This window comes from Sinohyriopsis cumingii, chromosome 18 (assembly GCF_028554795.1).
Source record: "Sinohyriopsis cumingii isolate HCF-2022 chromosome 18, ASM2855479v2, whole genome shotgun sequence".
NCBI classification, from domain to species: Eukaryota; Metazoa; Mollusca; class Bivalvia; order Unionida; family Unionidae; genus Sinohyriopsis; species Sinohyriopsis cumingii.
Genome location: NC_142978.1, coordinates 72,141,836 through 72,161,927, shown reverse-complemented (window position 1 = coordinate 72,161,927; position 20,092 = coordinate 72,141,836). Strand labels below are relative to the sequence as shown.

The 20,092-nt window shown below is 43.0% G+C and overlaps 1 protein-coding gene across 1 annotated transcript in view; it reads right to left on the bottom strand.

Annotated features, from left to right (window-relative positions):
• The window catches only part of LOC149776956 (hillarin-like), a 63,696-nt gene that overhangs the window by 41,515 nt on the left and 2,089 nt on the right, over nt 1-20,092 (bottom strand). The gene's annotated exons all lie outside the window — the stretch shown is intronic.

Below are 20,092 nucleotides of genomic sequence, written 5' to 3'. Positions count from 1 at the left end.
TTAGAGCCACCCATGTCTCTCGAAAAGAGATAGACTTTCAATTGCCAATAACTAATAAAAAACATTTTACCCAATAGTACGTGTCTGTGTATGAGTGTGCGTGAGTGTATGTTCTTATTTTAAAATCAAAACCCAAAGACACTTACGTTTTATAGACTTTCTATTCTGGTACAAATTTTATAATTCAATTCACAATTCACAACAGAGCACTTTAAAAAGTTCATAAACTTCTTCTGTCTCATTGTTTAGTCTCTCTGGTTTTTAAATTTCTTCACCGTCACAGTCTTTTCCTCCTCTTCCTCCTCACTTTCTTCCCTTCTTCTTTTCTTCTCCTCTTTCTTTTTCTTCACCTGTCTGCTTTCTTCCTCCTCTTCTTCCTCTTCTTCTTCTTCCTCTGAAGAATCCCTCTCTTCTTCTGACTCCTCTTGTTTCTTTTTTGGGCAATCTGGAGACCAATATCCTTTTTCTTGACAATGATAACAGGTATCTTGACTTTTGTCTCTTCTAACCCCTTTTTTTTCTTTTTTGACGGTCTGGACACTGAAGACTAATGCCCTTTCTTCTGACAGATATAGCAAGTATCTTGACTTTTATCTCGAAAGGAAGGAGAGTAGTCCGACGACTGGTCTGAAGAAAATTTTCTAATGACCCCTCGCAAAGCTCTGATGAAACGTTCGATCTGGGTAGTCTCTTCCATTGTTCTGCTCTGTTTGAGAGTGAAATGAATAGTGAAAGGACAAGACACATACCCTTTTATATACGCTGGTCTCCTATGACTATAAATTAGTCCGTGGTGTTTAAACTTTAGTCATTTGACTCTTTGCTACAAGATGAAACGATCCAATTCATTTCAGAAGAAAGAAGAAGAAAGTAAGAGGCAGAAACGTGATCTATCGCCTCGTACCAGAGCTGAAGTCTTGGCACAAATTCATGCCAGTGATTTTGAAGAGGACATGAGTGAACCAGAATTCAAGCCCAGAGAGTCTTCCTCTAAACAAAGTTCACCACCCTTAGTCAACCCTGAAAAGTACTGTTCCATTCGAGAGACAGAAAAGCGCTCCTCTAGAAAATTTAAAACCACGACTTACACGTACAGGGTGAAGTTTACAAATTTCAAGTCCGAAGTACCGTTAGAGAAAGCAGAAGGGTTCATCACCGAGATGTGGGATTCTTTGCTCACCTCAATCAAGCGACAATGTCAAGCCAAAGAAGACGATCGCTTGAGACTTTCCATACAACACGACGGCTTGAAATCCCCTGTTTGGATCGAGTTTAGTAGCCCTGCAGAATTGACCCCTTCCAAAGTCATGGACAAAATTCAACACGTACAACAATCCAATGACCAGTTTGACATCACCGACGGAAAAGCCACACTGTTTATGACCCACGTCTCTGCTCCTCAAGGGACCGAACAACGCAAAAAGATGTTATTGGTGAACGATCTTCGCAGCATTAAGCGTAGCCTCGTCCAAATTCACAATTCTCAAGACCAGATGTGTTTAGCCAGGGCTATTGTGGTGGGACGAACCTATGCCAACAAGAACGACACGGTAGAATGGAAAAGAGACTGGGAGAACATTCGACAATCGGACCGAGCCAAACAACGAAGTGAAGCAGAACTCCTGTTACAACAAGCCAACCTGTCCACAGACACACCCTGTGGCATTCCTGAGATTCAAACATTGCAAGATATCCTAGCTCCACGCTACACCTTGAAAGTGCACCCTCAAGAAGTGCGTGGGTCTCTGTTGTTTCGAGGCCAAGACTTTAAAGATGGAAAATACATTCACCTTTATCATCACGATGCCCATTTCGATACCATTACCAGTATCACAGCATTCCTGGGATACAGTTATTACTGTGAGAAATGTGACTATGGTTATAATAATCGAGAGCAACACAAACATTGTGGATCGAAATGCTCAGGATGTTTGGCCTCTCCACCCTGTCTGAACGAAGGACAAGAACGAGTGCATTGTCCTGCTTGTCTGCGCACTTTTGTCAGCCCTGCCTGTTACCAACAACATCTGAAGACGCAAGGTTCACAGCAGAAATGTGCTTGTCAGCTGCTGAGATTGTGCCCTACGTGTGGACAAGGCATACTTACCAATAATGCCAAGGCACACGTATGTTCAGGAAAGAAAAAATGTCACATTTGTCACCACACCGTGGACTTGGAACATGAATGCTACGTGCAAAAATACCAACCCGAACCAGAGAAAGAGGATGGACACAAGAAGAAAGGCGATTTCATCTTTTTCGATTTCGAATGTATGCAAGAGACCGGCATTCACATTCCTAATTTCTGCGTGGCTCATCGAGCGTGCGAAAAGTGCATTCAAGAACCTATTTTCAGTCATTGCCCTCACTGCAGCAAGATTCCTGGAGGGCGTGAAAAAATCTTTCAAGGACCGAACACGCTAGCCGATTTCGCCCGATGGGTCTTAGACCCCATCGACAAGGCGTGGAGCCAAGAGGACATCGAACGTTACGGAGATTGTCATCGTCATGCCACGGTGATGGCTCACAATTTTTCCGGATACGATGGACAGTTTCTTTTGAGATACTATACGGAACAAGGCACCGAGCGTCCTAAAGTCACTTTGAACGGAGCCAAAATCATTTTCATGCAAGTGGGACAAGTGCAGTTTAAAGATTCGATGAGTTACTTGGCCATGCCTTTGAGTCGAATGCCTAAAACGTTTGGAATGACAGAAATAGCTAAAGGGTATTTTCCACACTTTTTCAATACCGAAGCCAATCAACATGCCGTTCTATCCCATTTGCCTGAGGCTCACTATTACGACCCCGACAACATGCGTACCGAACAACGAGAAGCTTTCTATGCTTGGTACCAGGTCCATGCCTCCGACCCTTTCGACTTTCAGGAAGAAATGTTAAAGTATTGTCGTTCCGACGCGGACATTTTACGGCGTTGCTGTGGAAAATTTCGAGAACTGTTCATGGAACACGGAGGGGTCGATCCTTTGAAAGAAGCTCGCACCATTGCCAAAGCGTGTTCCTTAGTGTACCGGCAACGATTCATGTCTGAAAACACCCTGGCTGTCATCAGCCCTCAAACGACCAACTTTGTCAAACGTCAATACTCGGTCAAAGCCCTACGCTGATTACATTACTTGTGTGACAATGAAGACAAATGGATTCAGCATGCCCGCAACGGAGGAGGCGAAAAGACCATCGGAACGCATTCGGTCGATGGCTGGGACTTAGAAAACCCCAAGATCGTGTACGAGTTTAACGGTTGCTTATTTCACGGATGTCCCGTCTGTTACCCTGACCGTGGCACTAAAAATCAGTTTTTACAACGAACCATGGAAGACTTGTACCAGGCCACTTGTCAGCGACGCCTAAAGTTAGATCAGCAAGGATACCAAGTGGTGGAAATGTGGGAACACGAATACGATCACCGTTTGAAAACCGATCCCGAATTTAAACGTGTCGTGGAAAGTTACCAGTGGGTGGACCCCCTGAACCCGAGGGATAATTTGTACGGAGGAAGGACCAATGCCACCTGTTTGCTGTACCAAGCCGACGAAGAGAAAGGAGAAGAAATCAAATACTTGGACGTGTGTTCGCTGTATCCTTACGTGTGCAAACATTGTTACTTTCCTGCGGGACACCCGCAATTGCTAACGGAACACATCGACCTGAAAAACGTTCGACAATACGAAGGCTTGATCAAGTGCAAAGTTTTCCCTCCCACGGACTTGTACCATCCCGTGTTACCTCACCATTGTCAAGGCAAACTGATGTTTCCTTTGTGCCGTACTTGTGCCGAAACGTGCAACCAAGATCAACCTTGCCAGCACACCCAGAAAGAACGGACCTTGACGGGGACGTGGGTCAGCATAGAATTGTTCAAAGCTTTGGACATGGGATACCAACTGTTAGAAGTGTACGAAATTTGCCACCTTCCCAAGACACAACAATACCACAAGGGTGACCCCACACAGAAAGGCATTTTCGCAGACTACGTGGATGCCTTTTTGAAACTGAAGCAAGAAGCCAGTGGCTATCCGTCCTGGTGTCACACTCCCGAAGACCAAAAGACATTCAAAGAGAAATACTGGGCACAAGAAGGCATTACTTTAGATCACATCGAGAAAAACGAAGGCAGGCGATCGTTTGCCAAAGTGATGTTAAATTGCTTGTGGGGTAAAATGGCACAACGACCGTGTTTACACAAGACGGAATATTTGATCCAACCTTCCCGCTATTTCCAGATGATTCACGACAAAACCAAATTCATGAAACACGTGGACGTCGTTCGCGAGAATTTGATCTTGGTCAATTACGAAGAAGATCTGGACTTTGTACAAGACGACCCCTTTGGAAATGTCATCATTGCGGCTTACGTGACAGCTCATGCTCGCTTAAACTTGTACGAAGGTTTAGAACTGTTATGGGAACGTGTCCTGTACTTTGACACGGACAGTTGCATTTACATTGATCACCCGAGTCAACAGCACCCTGACATGGAAGGAGATTCTTTAGGAGCCTGGACAGACGAGTACCCCGACGACAAGATTCTAAGTTTCGTCAGTGGTGTTCCAAAAAATTACGGCTACGAATACCGGGACAAACAAGAAGTGCACACGAAGTGTAAAGCGAAAGGATTGACTCTGAATTATCGGACCAGTCGAGTGGTGAACTTTGACGTATTGAAAGAAGCCTTGCAGTCTAGAGAAGAAGAACACTTTAAAGTGACCACCTATCAGCCCAACAAAATTATACGTTTACCCACCCACCACATCGTCAGTCGACCCTTGGAAAAAGTCTAACAAATCGTGTACCAGAAGTGAGTGCGGCTTCCCAACCACTTTACATTGCCGTATGGACATGTCGGTATAAAACATTGGTTGTAAGAGGATAGCCACCCACCAGAAGGATGACTTCGCCACAGTAAGAATCGAGTGAGAAATCAAGTGAGAACTCCAAGTTCAAACCCTACCATTTTCCGGTTTTCTTGCCTGACTATTGTGATTGTGCCCGTCGACTGGACACGTTTCAAAAGTGGCATACGGATAGGAAACGATTACCTACTTCGCATGTTTTAGCTAGAACAGGATTTGTCTACTTGGGACCTGAGACTGGATTGGGATACGAAGTACAGTGTTTCAGTTGTGGCCTGAAGTTAATAATGGATCTATGTATATATAAAGATTCAGCTATTCTGGAACATACTCGATGGTCTCCTCACTGCCCTTACCTTTCTATGGCCTTTCCACCCATTTACACTACGGTACAATTATGACGGCACCTTAGAGACGGTACCTTCCAAAACTAAACATAAAAAAGGAACGATGTACAAACTTGAGACTGCATTGCGACTAGTATAAAAAGGGGCTATGGTCAAGATCGATAGTTCATTGTGACTACCAAGACCAAGCGAACAAGATGAATACTTTCAGAGAAACACAGAACAAGTTCAGACAGGCACAATTCAAGTTTGGGGCTTCTGAAGTGGAATGCGATTGTGAGCCTTGCGATGGGAACGATGCTGTACGGTGTGACCTTAGCGATGCCGTAAAGCATCATGGGAACTTTAGTGTCACTACCCCTATCATGGAAAGTGATGCTGTGCGTGTCAAACCTGAGGGATGCGAAAGCGATGCCGCTCGTCCTCTTGGACACTTTACTTTAACTGTGGATGTTCACCTTCACGTCTACCCCCCTACGGATGTCATCCAGCCCTGAGTAAACTCCTGTCCATGTCACCCAACCCTCATCGAAACGAACCTGTGAAAGACGAATATTCGTTTCCTGTGCGTTTGTCGGAATACTGCGACTTTGAAAATCGTCTTCAATCGTTCAAAGGAAAATGGCCTAAGTATCTGGGAGGACCGACCCCGAAGAATTAGCCAGAGCCGGATTTTTCTACTTGGGCAAAGGGGATAAAGTCAAGTGCTTCTGTTGCGGTGTGTCACTTCACCACTTGGAACCACAAGATTCGGCCTACCTAGAACATGCTCGTTGGTCACCGAATTGTCATTACTTACCCTTAGTGGGACCGAGACATTGAAGTAACTTACCATGTCGTTGAAGAAGAAACCAAACTGGTTCGGAGACAAATGTTGGACATCACCGAGACCAGTATTTAAACTTCATTTAAAAAGCGATATTGAATCGTTACCTAAAGAACTGCAAGAGAAGATTTACAAGGAAGTTTGGCAGGGGCTTGCAAGAGTGAAATCTCAATGGGTGACTGTAGAACTTTTGTGCAGAGAAATTCACAAGAGGAAAGTGAAAAAAGTCAATCAATGTGTTAGATTTCTCTGGGTCAAGGGTGCATTCATCCTATTATATTACTCTAAACCGTTTACATCAGAAGAGTTCAATGAGATTCTTGGACGTTACCCTGAGTGGCAGTGGTCAGAAATTACTCACTATGTGGATTACTTTTGCTCTAGGAGAAGATTGTGAATTGTACGGACTGACCTATTCATGGATACTTTACAAGAGAACATTCGTGCTTTGCCTGTTTAGTTGAGAGAACGCATTTACCGAGAACTGGTCAAAATACAAGTGAAACGTAAAGAACAGTTGCATCCGTTACGTCAGCGGTGTTTGAACCACTGGTACCTGAATGCTACACAAGGACTGATTCAGTTGAAAGTGTTCCATTGGACAGACATTGATCAACGACCCCCTGGTTTTAAAAAAGATTGGTTTGCTATTGATGATTCTATCTAGTACATTGTAAACTTACTGCATCGAATTCCAGAGGAAGAGTTAACGAATTACTAACATCTTTTACATAATGTCAACTTAGTGAAAGAGGAAACTTCTGAACGAATTGTAATGTGTAAATTAGTGATTAAACGATTTAGATTCGACAATGAATTAAAACCATGTCTGTGCAAACGGTACATTTCTTGTGTCAGAAAGAGAATTTAGTATGACCTATTTATGGATACTTTGCAAGAGAACATTCGTGCTTTGCCTGTGGAGTTGAGAGAAAGGATTTACCGAGAGCTGGTCAAAATACAAGTGAAACGTAAAGAACAGTTGCATCCGTTACGTCACCGGTGTTTGAACCACTGGTACCTGAATGGTATAAGAGAACTGATTCGTCAGAAATTGTTTCAGTGGTCAGACATTGTTCAACACTTTGAGGTCGCCAATGATCGACATGTTCATAATTTTGGTTACTTCGAGATTCACCTAGTGCAACGCATTGAGGAAGACGAATTAAAGGATTACAAAGGTCTATTACGTGGAATCTGCTTAGTATAAGAGGAAGCTTCTAAGTTTGAACTGTAGGTTACAGTTTGGAGCATTTAAATTTCCAACTGGAGAACGAAGATCTCTGGATAAAATATACGTGTATTGCATCCAAAAAAAAGAGAATATAAAAACAGGCTGTCATGCCAAGGTTTTTATCACATGTGATTGAACAGATTCCGTGGAAGGAACTCAATGACCATATTCAAACCGTGGATCATTACCATCAATTATTACAAGAACTGTATCCGTTCAATTTGGGTCGACAAGTGGTGTGTGTCTTAGTGACTTGTTTTCTGGGATTTCGTTTACCAGCCGATTCCTTGTGGACTCTTTACGAGCAGTACTTACCACCCAAATGGCCTTATATGGCCACGAAAGACTCCTTTTACTCAAAGCCTTGCGTTTTCATCTGGATACTTCTCGACCTCTACGGGAAAAAAGATTCGTCAACTTTTAGCTACCCAAGACGTGTATGACGATGTGTGTGTAGCTTGTGACTTACATCCCCATTGGACAGATGTCCGTGCCTGGAAAAAAGGGGTTTTGAGGCTTGGACCCAAGAAGTGGACCAGTATGCACGAGAGTTGTTCAAGGAAAATAGTTACTTTTCAACCTGTGTTAGTGACAGTGCCAGAAGAAGAACTCGTCACCCAGGACAGGACTGTCGTGAACATGCTTGAAAGACCCTTTCGGGAGGACACTTGTGTGACCTTACCCCCTATAGAACTGGTCAGAACATTACCCAAAACATGTTGTACAGACACTTGTGTTTATTCCACTTTGATGGCTTTCATGTGCCTTTTATCGTTGTACTTAAGCCTTTGGCTTTTATGTATTTTTGTCTTTCGTGTTCATGTTTAAAACATTCAATAAACGTGTCCTGAAAAAAGTATATAAACTCTTGTCTTCTTTGTTTTCGTGTCACAAGTGATATTTCTGACACAATGGCTACCTCTGCTGTCTCTGCTCCCTCTTCCTCTACTGTCAAAGTCATCGACGAACACTTAGATCGTGCCAGTTGGGAGGCTTTGTATCTTCGCCATCCCTTTAACATGCTCATTGCTGGACCTAGCGGTTCAGGCAAAACCGAATTCGTCAAACGTTTGATCGAATATAAACATCATTTGATCGATCGTCCATCTCAACGCATCGTGTGGTGTTACAAAGAGTGGCAATCGGCGTACAGCCTCTTGCGAGAAAGTCAAGGCGATTCCATCGTGTTTGTGGAAGGCATTCCTAAAGAAGACGACGGCATCGTCTCTGACTCCCATCAAACCCATTTGGTCATTTTCGACGACATGTTAGGAGAAGACGAAGAAGAAATTAAGCTATGGTTCACGCGCAAAGGGCATCACCGTAATGCCAGTGTCGTTTACATCACTCAAAATTTGTTTCAACAAAGTAAAGCCCATCGCACCATCAGTCTCAATGCACATTACGTGGTCTTGTTTAAAAGCCCTCGAGATAAATCGCAAGTGCAAGTCTTAGCCAAACAGTTAGGGACGCCTTGGCTGACTCAGGCCTACGACGATGCCACTCAAACTCCACACGCCTATTTACTCGTCGATTTGAAACCTACGACCCCCGATGATTTGCGATTTCGTACCCAATTGTTTCACCACTGGGGCCAAGACGGAGGGCCTGTCCTGTACACGTCTCCGTCCTCGACTTAATTTCACTCCAAAAAAAATCTATAAAAACTTCAGACACTTTTCGTCTGTCTCACACAGTTTGAACATGACGTCCCTTCAGTCGCATCTTCCCGTCAAATTGATTCGTGCCTTGTATGGCATCAGTGGAGAAAAAAATCCACAAATACGAGCTCGTGTCTTAGAAGCTAGTCTCAAAGAAGTCTTACGATGGTTCACGGTGACAGCACGTCAATTACTACAAGGGATCATTCAGATTCCTCATAAAACCAAACGCTTTTTTGACCGAAACAAAGTCGCTTTGACCCAACTGGCCGATCACCGCATCGACACTCAAACCAAAAAACAAATCATTTTGAAACCTGGAGGGAGCGGTACTCTAGGAGGGGTCATCATTCGCTCTCTCTTAAGATGGGATCCTAATTCCCCCAAAGTTCTCCCCAAGAAAAAAGTCAAACGAAGCTCCAAGAAGAAGAAAAAGAGCCACGGTGTCAAGACCAGGACCCCAAGGAGACCCTTGTCTCAAAGAACTTCTCCAGTGGCGGGACCCTCCTCTTACCAGACACCACCCCGGAAAAAGAAAAGACCCCAGAAAAAGAAACAGAGAAAAAGTCCCCAGAAAACTAGTCGCAAGAGAGGCACTTCGGCCAGGACGCAACCTTACACTCGCAAACCACGACCTGCAACGTCGGTGATCGCGTCTCCGGCAGCCTCAGGTTCATCCACTTCTCCATTGATGACACCAAGAACTGAAAAGTACTTGGAGACGTTGATCACACCAAGAACTTCTCCGTTGATGACTCCAAGAACTTCTCCAGTGGCAGGACCCTCCAATTTAGTGGCAGTGGCCGCTGATCACAAAGTACGTGCTCCCAAAATCAAAGTACCTGCTTCCAAAATCAAAGTTCAAGAAAGATCGGGCATGTTACAAAGTTTACTGGATTTGTCCAAGCAAGAACTGGCTCGATTTAGTCCGTTACGTATAAAAAAGGTCTGTGACCAAGTAGGGGCATCAGTGTTTTTGGTGCTCCTGAAGACTCAAAGATGTCACCCTCAAAAAACATCCCTGTTCTAAAACCCAAGGAAAGAAAAGGCAAGGACTGCCTCCTCGTTTAGTCAGACATGTCCAAACACCAGAAACAATGCTTAGGCAAACATCGTCACGTTCTTCGCCAAATGGTTCAAAAGAAAATCCCCCTTCGTCAAAAGAAGAAGATGTTGGTCCAACGTGGAGGAATTTTACCCCTCTTGTTAGGCCCATTACTGAAAGGCATCTTGGGAACCATGTTGGGAGGACTCGTGGGAGCAAGATAAAAAGGCCTTCTGAAATCCCAAGATCTCAGAATCGACCCCTGACATCCCATGGAAGGACGAAAACTAGCTTTAGTGCCTTACAAACGATGAATGGAATACCATCGCTGACAAGAACAACGCACCCCGCATTTACCTCCCAATCCCAATTTGAGTGAAATGTCCCAGTTACAACATGAATTGCAGTCCTTGATGGATCGCCAAGATTTGTCCGAAACAGAAAAATCGCAAAAGTACGGGCAACTCTTGCAGCGACTGCAACTCTTTCACCAGAAAGCCTCAGACGAAACAACTCTTCCCACTCTGAAAGATTTTAAGACCTTGATGAAAAGTCCAGCACCATCACTACTACCACCACTACAGCCAGTGACCAAGACAGAAAAAGGAGAAGAAGAAGAATGGTTTCAAACTCCACCAGAAAAAGTACGTAGTTAACAACACTACCTACCTCCAGAATTGGATGGATTAAAAAGATGATGACCACCCATTCTTGATCAGAAGAGAAAAAGAAAGTGAAGACAGAAGTGAAACAAGAACCGATATCCCCTGTTCAGACATCCTCCTCCTCGACACCTATTGCTGGTCGCACACGCAAAGCATTACAATCCAAGAAAATACCCCAAGAGAAAAAGAGTAGCATCCTCCAAGAGTGGGTGTCTTATTAAGAAACAAAAAAATGGAAAAAGTGTTAGCCAGCATTTACTACGATCCCTCCCATCCTGCAGGTTACGCAGGAGTTCAAAAATTGTATCGTGCTGCCAAAACTCGACTGAAAAGTCTCCGTTTACCCCAAGTGCAACGATGGTTACAAGAACAATCTACCTACACTTTACACAAACCCATTCGACGCAAGTTTTCCAGAAGTCGCACCCGAGTGGAAGGCATCGATCATCAATGGCAAGCCGATTTAGCCGATGTCTCTCATTTAGCCATCTACAATCGTGGCTACAAATATTTGTTTTGTGTCATCGACGTCTTTTCCAAATTTGCCTGGGTCGTGCCCTTGACTTCCAAATCGAGCAGTGAGTTAGTGCGTGCCCTGCAGCGAGTGTTGAAACAAAGCGGTCGTCACCCTCTTCGATGGCATCGAATTTCTGAACCAAGCTTTCCAAAAAGAATTAAAGAAACGTGACATTCATTTTTTTACCACCGAGAATCCCGAAACCAAAGCCAGCATCGTGGAACGTTTTCAACGCACTTTGAAAGAACGCATGTGGAAATATTTTACGCATCACCACACTCTGAAGTACATCGACATCTTACCTCACCTGGTGCAAGCGTACAACCAATCTTACCATCGAAGCATCGGACGTGAGGTGAGGTGACTCCCGAGAACGAAGTGCTGATATTTGAGCGCCTGTTTGGTACGTCCCCGACGAGGGCTGTCCCCAAGAAAGGTGGAGTGCTGGCCGTAGGAGATTGGGTACACATTGGCAAAACCAAACGCACTTTCGACAAAGGTTACTTACCTAACTAATTGTTTCGTGTCACTGGACGAGTGCATGGCCGTCATCCTGCCGTCTATAAATTGGAAGACATGAACGGAGAAGTGCTCAAAGGAACGTTTTACTTACCCGAGTTACAACGTGTGACCAAAAAAGAAGACGACGTGTACGACATCGAAAGCATTCTCGAACGCAGAACCCGTAAAGTGGGTAAACGACGTGTCAAAGAAGTCAAAGTACTTTGGAAAGGATATCCACCCAGTTTTGATTCTTGGATCGACGCTTCGCAAGTCATCAACTATAAAAAGAAGTGACCATCATGTCCTTTCACACAGACGCAGCTACTGCTGCTACCACTCCTTCACCCAGTTCTTCTCTGCAAGATTTACAAAAACAACCCTTGTGGGTGTGGTGTGGAGAACGTGTGCCTAAAATGCAAATCGTCTTTTTCTGCCAAATCTTCGTGGTGTATTGTGTCATCGGGGCAGCCATCGCCAATTTGAGTTTGCAACAAGGAGACAAACAATTGTGGACCATTGTATTAAGCAGTTGCATCGGTTGCCTGCTTCCCAATCCCTCCCTGAAATTCTCCTCGAACGGGAACAACGGGAACCTTGTGTCCAGTGCCAGTGCCAGCCACCACTCAAACAACAACAACAACAACCCCATTTTGGGCGGAGACACTCCTCTGACGTCCAGTAACCCCTCAGACAGCCACAGAACTCTGGAATTATGAACAATAACAACCAATTTTACTTAACCTTACCCAGTGACAGTTCTATGGAGGTGTTTCCCAAGAACACTTTTTGCTGTTACACGGCCAAATTACCTCAGCCATCCAATTAGATCACGAAGCCCATTGGGAAGTGGCTTTAGTGGAAATCATTCACCCGACCCAGGTCCTCAATGTTCTTCCCAATGAAAACAAATTTGAGGTGGAAGTTCATGACGAACAATTGCAACAGTACTTGGATACCTATGGCAAATATAACATAAAAACCCCTGGCACAAAAAATCAAAAGTGGACCACCTATCACTTGTCCATTCCCTCAGGCTATTATTTCAGTGGTCAACATTTGGTGAGCACCATAGCCTCCAGGTTTAATGTCGTGTTTCAGAAAGCTTTGGAAAGTGTAAAAAAAAAGTGTCACCGTGGAATACCACAAAACAGCTCGTCGCTTCCTGATGAAATTTCCTGAGGAGGGTAAAATCATGTCTTTTTTATTTTGTCCTGAATTGTTTGCCATGTTGGGCGGAGACATGGAGATGAGAAAGATAGTAGAACAAAAACCGGAATTACCAGTCATTTCCGACAACGATTCTTTTGCCAAGTATTTTCGTACCCCGGTAGAACTGAACCAAGGACTGAATTTGATCTTTGTGTACTCCGATGTGGTGGAGTACAACGTGGTGGGACACACCTCCGTACCGTTACTGCGTGTCATTCCTTTCAAAGTGGATTCTGCCACGAACGCTGACGAGGAAGGTGGAAACACCTATCACGTCCACCGAGAATTTGTCCATCCTCACTATTTGCCTGTCAGTAAGTCGTATTTGGACACGGTCAACATTGCTATAAAAGGAGATCTGGGACAAAATATTCCATTCATCAAAGGAAAAGTCACGGTGAAACTCCATTTTCGAAAACGGTTCTCTCACGACTCGTAAGTCATGTATCCAGTGTAGCGAGGGGTTGCTCGACAGCGAGGACACGGTTTAGGAGATATATTAAAATCGACCTTTCGTTCGGTGGCTCCGGTGTTGAAACCGATGGTGACACGCGGATTGCACGCCTTGAAAGATGCGGCACTGACGCAAGGCAAAGAATTTCTCCAAAATGTCATCATCGACAAACAAAACCCCAAAGAAGCCTTCATGAGGGCAGGCAAAAATGTCTTGTTGCAAACGGGTAAAGACCTTTTGGGCCGACGAGAAACACCTATAAATGCTCTGCACGCTACCGAGTCAGGCATTCCTACTTCCTTAAAGCCACAGCAAGGACAAGGCATAAAGAGACGACGAAGAAAACACCCTATCACCAGACTTCACACTTCTAAAGCTAGAAAGGCAAAGAAAAGAAGAACCGTTCGAGACTTAGAAGTTTTCGATTATTGAGAAAAAGAAAAAATGATGCACCGAGAGTCTTGCCCCTGTTCCAAGTCGGAAATGGATCTGTTTGCCATGCCCCCCACCATGATGACGATGCAAGAATCCCAATGGGTGGAATTTCATCCCGTCTCCTCTTTGACGGATTCAGCTCCCATCGAGTTTGAAATCAAAGGACAACCCGAAGATTACATCGATCTGAATAGCAGTTACCTGTACTTGAAAGTCAAAGTAACCAAAGCGGACAACGGTTCCATAAACAAAGATGATGTAGTAGCTCCCGTCAATAATTTCGTGCATTCCTTGTTCAGCGAGGTGGACTTGTACTTGAATAACAAACTGGTCAGCAGCAGTATGGATACTTACCCTTACCGAGCGTACCTGGAAAATCTGAAGAGAAGCCAAGAACACTCATCTGGATGCTTGCGTGGTATGGAAACCTGAAAAAGCGACTAAGTTCAACAGCATGACAGTTGCTGGGGATGATCAAAATACAACGGGATTTGTAGAACGACGAAAGAATACTGCACTAAGTCGTAGTTTAGAACTGATGGATCGTTTGCATTTGGACATGTGGCTGCAAGAGAAGTATTTGCTGAACGGAGTGGATGTCCGCTTGAGACTGAATCGTAGCAGTGCCGCTTTCCGTTTGATGGCTGCTGCTGGTTCCACTTATAAAACCAAAATCGAAGAAGCCAAACTCTACATGCGTCGTGTGGAAGTGTTACCTAAAGTGGGAAACGACATCAGTCACACGTTGAGCAGAACGACCGCCAAGTATCCGACACGACGCGTAGAAGTGAAAACGTTCACCATTCCCACTGGACAGCGATCTATGATCGAAAATCATTTGTTCCAAGGACAGTTACCCAAGCGTTTAATCGTTGGTATCGTAAGCAATGCAGCTTTCAACGGAGCCTACAATGAAAACCCTTTCCACTTTCAACCCTACAATGTGTCCAAGATCGAAGTCAGTCGCGATTGCAAGACCTTGTGTACCCGACCTTTCGAACCTAAATTTGGTGCCGCGAAGAATTATTTGAGATCGTACTTGTTCCTGTACGAGCTACCGGTCAGTTAGGAACCAACACCAGTCACGGTATTACGTACGACGATTATGCAGGAGGCTACACTTTGTGGGCTTTTGATTTCACTCCAGACCAAGGCAGCGACGAGGGACATTTCCACCCTTTAAAATCGGGTCAGATTCGTGTGGAACTTCAGTTTGCATCAAATCTAACAGAGACGGTGAACGTCATCCTGTATGCAGAATTCGATAATACCATAGAAATCAACAGTTTGAGAGAAGTCATTCTAGACTATTAGAAGCCATGGAAGACTGTTATCCTTCTTTACCTACTGGAGAAACTTTGGAGATGGAATGTGAGGAGACTGTGGAAGAAGAAGAAGAATCCCAAGACGAAGAAGCCATCATGATGAAGTCAAGATGGCCAGAACAAGAAGCCCATTGAGTCTCCTGTTTTGCTACAGTCCTGGCAGATAAAATGAAAGAAATGATCAAGGAAGAGTGTTATGGACGTCACAACGATCATCCCAGTCAAATTCAACACGACAAATGTCTGATGTTGAGTCAAGAAGAAAAGTTGGACGAATATCTGGACAAAGCTTGTTGAATGAGTGATATAAAGGCTTGGATAAACATTCTTCTCCTCCATTAACGTCTCTGGAGTGCCGTCGCATCGAATCTCTCTTTGACCAGAGTAAGAAGTCGGAGGTAAACGCCTTTTACTTGTCAGACATTTTCAAGCAAAAAGTCAGGATCGAATTGATCACTTATCATTACCTGTGAAGAAGAAGAAAAAAAACACACAAATCAATGGATACCTGGGAACTTTATTATCTTTTGAACCACAGTTCGTACACTGCTTCTTGGAATCCTGTCGTCTGTGCTAAAGATGAACTCCCTCATCGCAAACCTCAAGACCATCAAGCTTATGTGATCAACACGGACGACAGTCATCTCCCAGGAACCCACAGGAACCCACTGGGTAGCCGTCTACTTTCCTCAAGAAGGATGTGTGGAATATTTCGATTCGTATGGGTTGCCTCCTTTGGAAGACGATATCATTGACTTTATAAGAAGAAATGCTCAGACCACCCGATTCAATAATGTGAAATTACAAGGCACATATTCCTTGGTGTGTGGACAATATTGTGTATATTTTCTGCATCATCGTAGTCGGGGCTATTCCTTAGAACATTTAGTGACTCAATTTGATCCTCGTTCTTCTTCTAGAAACGATGTGAAAGTAGATCGATGGTTTTGTGACCATTATACTGGTCTTTTGTCTCAAGCTAGGAAACGTAGTGTCCGTCAATGGCCTAATGACTTCCAACAGTGGAAATCACAATTTCATTCACAACGTTGTCAGCCCTGTCCAAAATAATGTGTTAGTTGAGAAAAAATGTTTGTCATTTGAAAAAAATATTTGATGTTACACTGTTGGATCATTGTTTAAAATGTTATAGTTGTTTGTTAGTGTTAAGTGATTTTGAATTTAAAAAAAATGTTGTTTTGAAGAAAAAATGTCTTTGTAGTTTGTTTTGCTATAGGAATCTTGATTCATGCTCTTTGACTTCTTACTATCCCTCTCATGACACTCATTGAACGTTCCGGCTCGAAAACCGTGTAGGGATGTTTTCCTTCACGTCCGTGCTTTGACTTTAAAGCCGGGGTAGCCTCCAGTCTAACCATCCATTGTCGACTCATCCTCCTACGAAGATGTGCTCCAGACTAGCTAAGCTAAACGAAGCCTACGTGAATTTGCATAGGGTCAGACACAGTCTGATACCGAAGCCTGAAGAGATAGAGAATGTGAGAATGTTAAAAGTCACTGAAGACCTGATAGAAGAGCTCTTCAGAGAAGAAATGAACAGGGAGAAAGAAGAATGGACAGAGAAGTACAGACTTCAGAAACAACAGAGAGAGTAGCAACAGCAATAATAACAGCAGCATCAACCTGAACCTGACAGAGGCTTTGTCGATTGTCGTATCGACACCAAAGAGTTCTTCTTCTCTTTCCGAAGAAGCAGACCTATCGTCAGAAAGTCTATCGTCAGAGGATGTCGCATTCTTAGAATATAAAATATCGCCCTAGCTTCAACTTCGCACACAAAAAAACCCCAGCCCTTTTCAGGGCTACCCCAATCTTTAGAAAAGATATAACAATCGATTGCCTATAATAAGTTAAAATATAGAAGTGCGTGCATAAGTACATGAATTGTTTTTGTTAGTTAAAAAATGTGTGTGTGTGTGTGTGTGTGTGCCATTGTAAGCGCTCACGTACGTTTGTGTGGATAGTAGGTTATGATAATGTTTTTTGTTGTTTGAAGTGTGGGAATAGTAAATTCGGGTTTCATTTAAATGCTTTACGTATGTGGATAGTATATTATTTGTTTAATAATTTTTTTTTAGAATAGTGATGGGTAGTATAAAAAAGTGAGTGAGTATTTCTTTTAGGTCCGCGCATTGTTTGGTTATGATCTAGGTAATATAAGTTTTGTCTTAGGGGGATGTTTTCCTTCACGTCCGCGCTTTTCGTATAAATTAAAAATCTAGCTACCCTTGTTGATTGATCAACACCAGAATGAACACCAGACTAGCTAAACTTCTAGAACTCCAGATGCACCTGGAATATGCCAGGCGCATACTAAATGAACTGGCCGCGGAGGCCATCGTCGAAGAGGGAAGGATGAAAGAGGAGGAAAGAAGAAAAAAAGAAGAGGAGGAAAAGGAGAGAGGATATTTCAGAATCCCAGAGACAGACGATTGGGATTCTGAAGCCACTCATCCCGCCTCTGCACTCCCAACAAAAAAAGTAAAAGGAGACTGGAGTAGAAGATGTGTGTGTGGTGCCAGGCCTGGAAGGTGCCATCATTAACCAGGTGCCCTGGAGTTCAAAACAAACAGCCCTTTTCAGGGCTACCCAAACCTTTAGAAAAGAAATAGTAATCCATTTGCCAATGTGTGTATGTAGAGTAGTGTGAATATAAACACTGACTCTTCTTTTCCTACTGTGAGTGTATGTGTTTGTAAGAGCTCACGTACGTTTGTGTAGATAGTAGATTATTGGGTTTTGTAAGGGCTTAAGTTGGTTTGTGTGGATTTTAATGCTTTGCGTGTGTGGATAGTAGATTTTGGGTTTGTTTATTGCTGCTTCACGTATGTGGATAGTAGATAATATGAAATGAGAAAAGTAGATGATATTTTCCTTCACGTCCGCGCGTTTTAAGTGATTATCTAGGTAATATAAGTTTTGTCTTAGGGGATGTTTTCCTTCATGTCCGCGCTTTAACTATAAGAACCCACAAGGTTCGTCGTTCGCACCATTCTACAAAGAATAAAAAAAGAAGATGGCTTCGAACCACCTTGATAAAATGAAAAAATTGCAAGACGTCCTGTACAATTTGGGCATGATGGAGCAAATGTTGGTTAAACTAAACGAGGATCACTATTCTTATAGTCCCCATCGAGTGAAGATGGAGATCAACAATTTAAGAAAACTAAAGGAAATCATCAGCGATCTGATGAAAGAAATAAAGGAGGAGAAGGAGGATGAAGAGGAAAGGATAAGGATGAGAGCATGGAACGAAAAAATTGAAAAAGAAGAAGAAAATGAGAAGAGGAAGAAAGAAGAGGAGGAGAAGCAGAAAGAAGAGAAAAAGAAGAAAAAGGAGGAAGAAAAGAAAGAAAAGAACAGAAAAAGTGTAGGACAGAAAATAAGAAGCTGGTGGAGAAATAGAAGAAATTAGAAGAAACCCAAAGGCCTTTTTCAGGGCCACTCCAATATCTCGAAAAGACCTTGACTTTCATTGCCTACCCCTTTTTTATTTAAAAAAAATAGAGACCCTCCCTGTTTCAATTTTACATAGACCCTTTACAGGCCCAGGGGTTTTTGTCCATGTTAAATTTACATAGACCCTATACAGACCTAGGGTGGTTAATGTTAAATTTACATAGACTCTATACAGGCCCAGGGGGGTCTGTAATGCTAATTCCCCTAGACCCTATACAGGCCCAGGGTTTTTGTCCATGTTAAATTTACATAGACCCTATACAGGCCCAGGGGTGTTTTTAATGCTAATTCCCATAGACCCTAAATCGCCCCACTTTACTACTCATGTCATGAACATATGCAAGGCTGCATATCTTGAGCTGAGACGCATCAGCTCAATTCGCAAATATCTTTCAGTTGATGACACTAAAACACTTGTGTGTTCATTAGTACTTTCAAGACTGGACTATTGTAACTCAATTCTGTCTGGTTCATCTCAATATCTACTCCAGAAACTTCAAAACGTTCAAAACACAGCTGCTCGGATCATACTTAGAGTACCACGATCAGAGCACACCTCCCCGCTGCGCTGTACCCTACACTAGCTATCCATTCGATCCAGAATCGAACACAAAATTTGTTCTCTGTGCTACATTTCACTGTCGGACTCTAGTCCAACATACCTATCTGACCTCACCCATGTGTACACACCAGCAAGATACTTACGCTCCTCTTCTGACAATTGTGTACTCATTATTCCCACTATGAAAACAAAGCCATATGGACAGCGTTCTTTTGCATACCAGAGCCAAGCAACGTGGAATGAATTGCTCACTGAACTTAGACGCAAAGACACAGTGATCACATTCAAGAGGGCTCTCAAAACTCACTTATTTCGACTGCAAGAACAAACCTAAAGACCTAATGTTTCCTACCTGAAATATTCTCAGCATGTTTTTTTATTTTTTAATTTCATGGTGTTTGTTTTTGTAATAATATTATTGTTTCTTATCTTATATGTGTTGTCTAATGTTGTAAAGCGCGTAGAGCTTCTAAAGATTAGGCGCTATACAAAGTCCTCATTATTATTATTATTATTATTATTATTATATACCTTAAATGTAATACATCCGAATCGCCCCCACCCCCACCCCAGTTTCCAAGATGACAACTAATATTCGTTTATTTTACTGTCTTTGTCTTATTTACCATCAAGTCCCCTTCGTTTAGCTCTTTTTTTAAATAAGGCATAATTTGCATCTGAATATGCTTTTAGTCCTAAACTGGTAGTTCACTTTAAATTTTACTTATAATTGAACTTACATAATCTTTATCTTAGCACACTTTAAGTCCTAAAATGTGTCATTGAATATTTACCTGAATACTAAATTCACTTTTATTTATGATTTTTTGAACTATTTTGCTGCCTTATATTCTATGACATGAGCTATGCGATTTGTGCATGTGTAATTTTGTATTATGCGGCGTTTTCACGTCTTCCAGATCATGCTAATTTAATGTCATTATTATTTTTCTG